This window comes from Heteronotia binoei, chromosome 3 (genome assembly GCF_032191835.1).
Source record: "Heteronotia binoei isolate CCM8104 ecotype False Entrance Well chromosome 3, APGP_CSIRO_Hbin_v1, whole genome shotgun sequence".
Classification (NCBI taxonomy): domain Eukaryota; kingdom Metazoa; phylum Chordata; class Lepidosauria; order Squamata; family Gekkonidae; genus Heteronotia; species Heteronotia binoei.
The window spans coordinates 122,617,686-122,627,426 of NC_083225.1; positions in this window are offsets into that span (position 1 = coordinate 122,617,686).

Here is a 9,741-nt window from a genome sequence, read left to right on the forward strand (position 1 = left end):
AGCCAATAGAGAAAATAGAGGCTTTGCTCTGTAGCTGTTATGCTATTGTGCAAACCTGGCAAGGCAAGCTGTGATAGAGAAGGAAGCAAGAGAGAGGGAGAAGGAAACAGATGGCAGTGAGTTGTTTGGGGATCTGATAGGAGCCCTCTGGGGGCCTGATTCGGCCCCTGGGCCACATGTTTGGTACTCCTGTGTCTGTGTGTATGTGCATATGTGTGCCATTTTGTTATAAAATTAGACATGGTACTTAGCTGTATGCTTTGTTTTATAATCTGAGATACTATAATAAAATAAAAATAGAAATATTATCACACATTATGCAACTTTGATTAACCCCTTCCTCTTCACCCCCCCCAAAAGCAAAACTTCCCCTCTGTTTCTCTGTTTCCCCTGTGTAACTGAACCGGCCATGTAATATGCCTTCTTCTTTAGCTAAGAACTCTGGTTCTCCTACCCTCTGACAGTTCAGTATTTTGGCTTTTTAGCACAGTCCAGGAACTTGAAGGAAGGATCAGGAGCCCTCTTTAACTTAAACCACTGATAATGACAGATGTTTTTCAAGTTCAAAAAGAACAAAATATTTTATTTGACATAGAGGAGAAAGGTCAGGTAAACTCAGGGGCTGACATTTCTGAGGAAAAACCAGTTTTTGCACACATTTTAATTCTTATTTATAGGCTCTGTTGCTAAGCAATTAATCCAGGATCTCCCATAGATATTGATTCTGGACCACTGAAACAAGGGCTACTCCCACAGCTTCTCCAAAGCTTGAGGGAAATTTCCCAGACCCTTATGAATAAGAAGACTTGAACTTTGCCCCCCAAGTCAGAATGAAGAGTTCGACACAAAGTGTTGGTATAACTATGGGCCACTTTATTAAGCATAATAAAAATGGCAAGGGCACCCTGAACTGCGGCCTGGTCAGGGCCAGGAGTCTCAACAGACCGCTCCCCTGACATTCAAGGGTGAGAGACCCAGCCCCCAGTCGGAGCCATGTGACACAGCTCCCGCCAGGCCGGCCCAGCAAGAAGGCATGCCTCAGAGGACCCAACCACCAGACGCATATCTCAATGGAAGGCACCCTCTAATCGAGCCTCCAGGACGGTCTGCATTCTCCCACCCCAGGTCATCAAACCCAAAGGTTGATTCTGCCAGACCCCTAATTCCCCAAAAGTGGGATGCTTCATGGTCCTCCCCTACCCCCATAGCACCATAAACCCAGTAAAACCTGCCACTTCTAAGGCCAAGTTTCTACTTAGGGCTTAGCACCCACAGGGATGCCCAAGACTACCCACAGCCCTTGCCGGAGATCTCTCAAGAAAAGCCTATTACCCTTTTCAGAGAGATGCACCCCATCCCCTCTGTAGAGGTCAGGAAATTTCATAGAAATATCCAGATGGGGTAAATAGTGGCCCAACCCCCCTAACAACGCCTTCCTAATTTCCTTGTTAGCTTTGTAATGGGCCCACTCAATACCTGCAGGGTCCAAAGCACTGCACCACACCTGGTGGGGAATCATGGCTGACCAAATTATGGTGGTCCCAGGTCATCTCTCCCTAATGTACTAAAAATCCTCATGAGCCTGCAAGACAAATGCCTTGCCTTTTTCTAGCCCAAGATCATTCCCTCCCAGGTGAATGATTAAAACCTGAGGAGGAGGGCCTGCATTCCCTTGGAATAACAAAGGCAGCAGGCCAGGCCACTGAAGACCCCAGCGCCCTTGCCACTCAATAGAAACGTATTGGCTGAGTCCCAGCTGAGAGCTGACCGAAGTTCTCCGATCCTGATGTGCGGCCCAAAACACATAGCTGTGTCCACAGATGAGAACTCTGCTCCTCTGGCCAGGAACAACAGCATCTAAAAAAAACAAAACAGCCAAACTAGAATAAGAACCAGCAACATTTCAAACAAACAAATGAAGCTAGGCACTGAGCAAAGGTCGAACATAAGATTTGTAGGCCGATGAGCGCCAACGGCCCAGGCTCTGAAGGGAAGTGGATGGATATCCCAGGACAGCAGCCATAGAGGCCCCAATTCTAAAGCCAATGCAGACAGGCGCCCCCTAATGGATCGCACGGCCAGTCCCTTACCTCTTAGAGAAACACAGTAGTGGAGCAACTGCTCCACCTGGAGGGGCCAAACAATGTGATACCCTACCTCTGACCTAAAGTCCTCAAACTGCCACACAGCACATTTGTAAGACTTCCTGGTGCTAGGCACAATGGCAGGCCTCGGCTCTCCAATCAGCCATAGCTCCTGGCGCCTGCTCTCGATTGGCATCTGGGGTCAGCTGATGAAACCTCTCCATCTGTTATTCACCCCAGGCATATTCTTGGCCAAAAACAATATGTTAAGCCGCAGACAATGCAGAGTGAAGCCCTCACCAACCTCATAACGTGCTGAGATTTGGATGAAAGGGAATTAATGACGTGGACTACCGCCATGTTATCACACCAAAAGTGAACTGTGCGATTGGCCATATAGTTCCCCCACAGCCAAACTGCAACAAGAATGGGAAAGAACTCGAGAAACATAAGATCTCGGTTCACACCTACCTGAATCCAGGAGTCTGGCCAAATATCCACGTACCAGTGTCCGCGGAAATAAACTCCAAAACTTAAAGACCCAGCAGCATCAGACATGACCTGTATCTCAGCTTCAAACCTCATGTCATCTCTCCAAAAGGAGATCCCATTAAAAGACTCCAAAAATTCTTGCCAAACCCTCAAATCGTCCCTCATGCTGCTGCTAACCAGTGTTCTATGTAGAGGCAAGTGTAGGCCTGCCATAGCTTCACATAGCCTATGAAAAAAAGCTTGCCCCGGGGCAACCACTTTGCAAGCAAAGTTAAGATGCCAGACCAGCTGCTGTAACTCAATCAAAGTGACCTTTCATTTAAGAAGAAAGGAATGAATCCTATTCCTTAAATTTACTATTTTTTGGAAAGGTATCCTGAACAGTTACACCAGGGTATCCAGTTCCAGACCCAAAAAGATAAGTTTTTGGGCCGGACCCTCCGTTTTTTCCTGAGCCAATGGAACCCCAAGTTCTGCAGCCAGCTCCATAAAGCCAGACAACAGCTGTGCACAACACCCAGTCCCCACAGGACCCACAAATAGGTAGTCATCCAAATATTGCACGACATCCTGCAAACCCACTTTTTTGCGAACAGCCCATTCCAAGAATGTACTGAAACACTCAAAAGCTGCACACGATACAGAGCAGCCCATTGGCAATGCTCTGTCCATGTAAAATTGACCCCCCCCCCCAAAAAAAATCCTAGGAGCTCAAAATCAGCAGGATGAACAGGTAAAAGGCGAAATACAGATTTAATATTGCATTTTGCTAACTCTGCCCCCTAACCCTAACCACAGCGTCAAACCACAGCTACAGCCTGATCGAAGCTGGTATACCTAACTGAGCATAAATGCTCTGGAATCCCATCTTTAACAGACTTCCCTTTGGGGAAGGATAGATGATGAATCAAACAAAATTCCCCTGGCGCTTTTTTAGGCACCACACTCAAGGGGGAAACCCTAAGGTTAAGCACAGGGAGATTAGGAAATGGGCCCAAAATCCTGCCCTCAGCCAACTCCTTGGCAATCTTATCCTTGACTACATGCTCTAAACCTTTAACAGAACTAAGATTCCCGGACATAAATGGAACCCGGAGCCCCTGAAAAGGAATCCTAAATCTGAGCTTAAAACCTTTTAGCAGGTAAACACTATCAACCTTTCGCGGATACCTGGACAGCCAGTGTTCAAGAGGTCCCACCTTTATTAGACTGGGCCCCTTTTCCAGCCTGATAATTACCTCCCCCACCTCCTGGTTTCTTTTGATTTTTATGCAGCCGGGCTTTTGGGCAGTTACTGAAGGAGTGAGAGCCACCACACATGGGGCATTCATGCTTGAACTGACAAGCTTTTCTGCTACACACTCCCTGAGAACTGAACTCCCAACAAAGCAGGTGAGGTTGAACCACCTGCCCGGATGAACTGCGGGAAGAGGTGGTCAAAGCTGAAGAGGTAACTGCTGACCTGGCCACCAAGTGACCACTATCGGAACAGTCGCCCAAATTTGGTCGTGCAGGAGCTTTTTTAATTTTTCTTTTTCCTTGTCATCCAGGTCTTCCTTATCCTTCTTCTCCAACTCCTGGAACAGGAGGGAGAAGATATCAACATACTCACCCTTTAGGATCTTATCTTTTGTTGCAGGCAACAAATGATTCCCTAAAGGCAAAACTCCATCCCTAAAAGGTAAGGCGGTAAAAGGGACCATCCCATAAGAAGAAGGGATGCCCCAACCCCCCATAAAAGAACCTGCAAAACCCTGCTGCCCCACACTTGGCCAAACACCATAAGGGCCGCCCTGCCCATGCGGCCAAGACCAACTTGACTGCGAGCCAATACCTGCAGAGGGAGAAAAACCAGAACTCCCAGCAGCCCCGCCAGGCACAGCATTTGTGGCCTGCCCCCACAGACCCCAAGGCCAAGCCAGCCCAGAATTAGCCTGTGAAAAGTCCCCAACCTTACCTACAGCTCCAATAGGCACCAACATTGACCCTGGCCCAGAAGCTCCCAACAATGGCACTGATCCCACATCAGAAACTCCAAGACCCATGGCACTGCCAGCAATGTTTCCACCAGACCTGCCCTCGAGGATAGATATCCTGGTTAACAAGTTTGCCTGAAGCACCCTTTTAGATGCCTTTCCCCCACCTACACTCTCTGAGGGAGGAATACCAGACACTTCCTCAAGCACCCGCAGCCTTTGTAAAATCGCTGCCTGAACTTCATCCTCACCCTCCTTGTTGGAAGAAGATAAAGGTGGTGGCGGCCTTTTTGGCAGGGCCCTAGGGGTCTTGGGCGCAGGCTGTTTACCCTTGGATTTACCTGACCCTTTTCTACCCGACATCTTGCAATACCCCGAGCCAATAAGGGCACCAGAATACACCCACGTGGCACCTAACAACACCACTCCAAAAACCGCCTCTCACCACTGAAATAGCAGCCTTTGAAAGCTGCAAGAAATGCATGCCTATGCAAAGCTGGCTCAACTAGATCAGACCCACGAAATGGTTTCCCTCAAAATCCTCTTACAATGGCCGCTGTCCCACCAAGAAGAAAGGGAACCAAATATGGCCGCCCTAACCTACCAAGAGAGGGAAGCACAATACGGCTGACTCCACTTGATAGCACACATCCAACCCAACCAGGGGTCACCCAGCAACAACCCCCCCTTTTGCTCTTTAAAATCAGAAAAGGACAAAAAAACCCCACCCACTCCCCTCAACAAAAAGAAAGAACAATTGCCCCCATGCAGATAAGACAAAAAGGGTGGGGGGACCAGAATGCAGACACAGGTCGTCACTGTAGCTCCTCTTCCTTCTCCGAAGCCCACACCAAATGACTGCCTGAAACCATCAAGATGCTGCGCCCCTCCTTCCAAGCTTATTAGCGATCTGATCGCTGATAAGCGTACCCGGCAACCCCACGAGCCAGCCAGGAGCAAAAGAAAACGCTCCCACCGGTCCAATCTCCGACGAGGAACAGAAGCTGGGGGTGGGTGTTCAGTTGATGCAATGGCCAAGCCCCGCCCCCTTCAACACGTGCCCAAATGGGCTGTCAATCCTCCTTTCCCTTCCAGGGAGGCAAAGATCGACCCAGCAGCCTAGCAGCAAAGCTGCTGGCTGCTAGTGACACATGCTGGTAATTGGGGATTCCTTACTGAGAGGAGTAGAAGCTAAAGTGTACTGATTGGGCTAGTCTTGAGAAGTATGCTGTCTACCAAATACATGCATCCAGGATGTGATAGAAAGGGTAGGAAGTCTCATCAAGATTATTATCCTTTCTTGCTCATCCAAGTGGGAAAAAATTAGGGTTGCCAAATCCAATTCAAAGTGTATCTGGGGACTTTGGGGGTGGAGCCAGGAGATTTTGGGGGTGGAGCCAGGAGACATTGGGGTGGAACCAGGAGCAAGGTTATGACAAGCATAAATGAACTCCAAAGAGAGCTCTGGCCATTACATTTAAAGGGACAGCATGCCTTTTAAATGCCTTCCCTCCATTGGAAATAATGAAGGAAAGGGGCACCGTCTTTTGGGGCTCATATAATTGGACCCCCTGGTCTGATCTATTTGAAACTTTGACAGTGTTTTGAGGAGAGGTATTAGATGTTATGCTGAAAATTTGGAGCCTCTACCTTAAGAAATGCCCCCCCAAGAGCTCCAGATACCTGCAGATCAATTCTCTATTATACCCTATGGGAATTGGTCTCCATGGGGCATAATGGAGTGCCCAGCAGACATTTCTTTCCATTTCTATCAAAGAACTTTTTAGCCAACGCCCTCTCTCGGCTGCCACAACACGAAAGCCAGCGGGAGGAGACCATAGATTCACTCATCCTGCCTTCTAACATTGCTGGGGGCGTGACCACTCGATCAGGAAAAAAGACCGGGAAACCAGAGCCGTGGGGGGGGGGGAATAAATTAATTACAGAAACAGAGAAAGAAGGGGAGGAGCAGCCGGAATGACTGGTGAAGGGAGAAGGAGGATTTTGGTATCGGGAAGGGAAACTGTACATCCCCAAAAGCCTCCGCCAGGAAGTACTGCAGCACTGCCATAGCAGAAAATTGGCCGGGCATTTTGGCTACGTGAAAACGCTACACCTAGTGAGCCGACAGTTCTGGTGGCCACAAATGAAAAAGGATATTTCAGAATTTGTAATGTCATGCCCCACCTGCATAATGGCCAAAAGGAGGGGAGGGAAGACCCCAGGTTTACTCCGTCCTACCCCTACAGCAGGACGGCCATGGTCAGTGTTATCTATGGACTTTATAGTTGAACTACCAGCATCACAGGGACGGACAGTGATTCTAGTGGTGGTGGACGCATTTTCAAAACAAGCCCACTTCATACCGTGCAAACAATTCCCTACAGCTAAAAAACTAGCGAGGCTATTCTTCCAACACGTTGTGAAACTACATTCGTTCCCAGATAAGGTCATTAGTGACTGCGGCCCGCAGTTCGTTGCCAACTTCTGGCGGGAGTTTTGTATATTGACAGGGATCGAGCAGGGACTGAGTTCCGCCTACCACCTGCAAACGGACGGACAGACGGAACATGTGAACTCTCTTCTCGAGCAATACCTAAGGTGTTTTATTAACTATCAACAAGACAATTGGGTGGAACTATTACTGTTTGCAGAATATGGCTACAACAATAGTCTGCATGGTTCAACAAAGACCACCCCTTTCCAAATTGTGAAGGGAAGCCTTTTCCTAATCTACCAGTGACTAACACCACTGGTTCCCCCACATCGTGTCAGCAATGGTGGGAATCACTGACCAAAGGGTAGGAATTAATTCAAGAAAATCTAGAAGCAGCCAAAAAGGATTACAAGGCACAATTCGACAAAAAACACTCGCCCGAGTGGGACTTCAAGGTGAGGGATACTGTATTCCTCTCAACTAAGAATCTGCCTCTACCACAGTCATCCAGAAAGCTAGCTTACAAGTATTTGGGACCATTCAAAATAAAAAGAATAATAAATGCAGTGACTATTGAATTAGAATTACCGAAAATGTTTAGTAAAATTCATCCTGTTTTCCATTGCAGTCTTCTGAAAAAAGATCCTGGAGCTACGTATTGGCATCCACGCCCTACGACGTGAGGGGTCAGAGTCATCATGAAGTGCAAGAGATATTGGATGCCAAGCTCAAGCAGGGAATATTGCATTTCCTAGTCCAATGGAAATACTTCCCCCCCTATTGCGACGAGTGGGTTAAGTCAACTGATCTAAGGGCACCTCTTCTTTTAAAAAGATTTTACCTACTGCACCCAGACAAACCCCGAGCGCGAGCTTAGGGGGGGTCAGTATGTCAGGCTCTGTAACTCTATCATACTGAAATTATAAAATACTAACCAAATGGACTTTTCTATACTAACCCCTAGCATTTGTGATATTGTAGTCACCATGCATATCAAAGGAGATGTTTGAAGTGTTAACTTTGTTTAGGGTGTAAAGGGAGCAAAGGAATGTGACCATTAATAGATACCGCCACTGGCCAGCATCTTCCCAGAGGCTAGGAGATAAGCAGAAGCTCTCGTGTGAAAGTTTGCACCTTCACTCCCTGTTGTTTTGAGAATAATGTCTTTGTTCCGATATTGCTTTGATGTAGATTCCATAAGACCCAGAAACACCCCTGCCAAGGTATTAGTCTCAACTTCTGTTTCAAGCTATGAGTTTCCAATAAAGTATTACATTGTCTCAAAAGAATACAGCCTTGAGTCTCCATCACCTGACACTGGCAACCCTAGAACAAATGATACTGCCCAGCACAACACAAAATGTATTAAAAAAGACTTTGTGGCTTTGGGTACGAAGGTGAAAGACGTGAGAGTGCAGGTTGTGTTTTCATCATTTTTTTCTGTTGAGGGCTGTGGCTTAGGAATGGAAAGAAGAATATTGCAAATAAATGACTGTCTACAGAGATGGTGTCATCAGGAAAAGTTTAGTTTTTTGGACCATGACTTACACTTTTGAGATGAAGCTTTTCTGTTGGGAGATGGTTTGCACCTCGAGAGGGTAGGAAAAATGTTTTTGGTTAGAGTCTTGCAAACCTAATAATTTCTATGGGAGAGTGAGACAATAATTCAAGGCCTAGTATGACGCTAGTAATTGTCAAGAAAACTAAATATTTGCAGGGAGTGACACATATGCTAAAAAACATTAACTCACAGGTAAGTACAAAAACAAAAACCTCGGGGTACATAAACCATGGATTCCAATATCACTGCACTAATGTGCAGAATATGGAAAACAAGCAGGAGGAACTTGAGGTCATGATACAGGAAGGGAAATAGGCATTACTGATACTTGGTGGGATTGGAATATTAGGATTGAGGGGTACAAGTTGTTTAAAAGAGATAGAGAAGGAAGGGGGAGGAGTAGTCAGACGTATAGGTTGGACTTCAGGAAAGCAAATTTTGACAAACTAAAAGTTATGCTGAGTAGAATCCCATGGTCAGAAATAAGGAAAAGGGAGTCCAAGAGGGGTGGGAGTTTCTTAAAAGTGGAATATTTCTTATGAGAAGGAAAAATGGGGAAGGCCTAAAGAAGCCAAGGTTAACAGCTTTCTAATGATTTGAGAAATAAAAGACTCATTTAGGAAATGGAAGGAGGGTCTTATAATCAAGGACAAATCTCAGCCAAAGAGTGCTTGTTAATGGTTCCTTATCATCTTGGAGAGGAGTGACATGTGGAATGTCTCAAGGATCTGTCCTGGGACCTGTTTTGTTCACCATCTTTATAAATGATTGAGATGAAAGAATAGAGGGAATGCTTCTTAAATTTGAAGATAATACTAAATTGGGAGAGGTAGCAAATACAGTAGAAGACAGAATCAGGATACAGGATGATCTTGTGTAAGTTGTGATTGATCTGTCCTTTACATAATATAACAAGGACATCAAATTAAAGCAAATATTCACCAGGTATAATGCAGTTTGTTTGTGAGTCTTACAATACCTCCTAAACTGATAATGTAGCATAACAAAACATAGATAATCCTTATTTGATATGTTTTATTTATTGTTATTGTAATGTTTTAATGTTGTAAACCACCCTGAGCCCACTTACGGGAAAGGGCGGGGTATAAATCATAAATTAAATTAAATTAAATTATTGTTGTTGTTGTTGTTGCTGTATTTCATCATGAGTTGCCTCCCACATTTTGTATT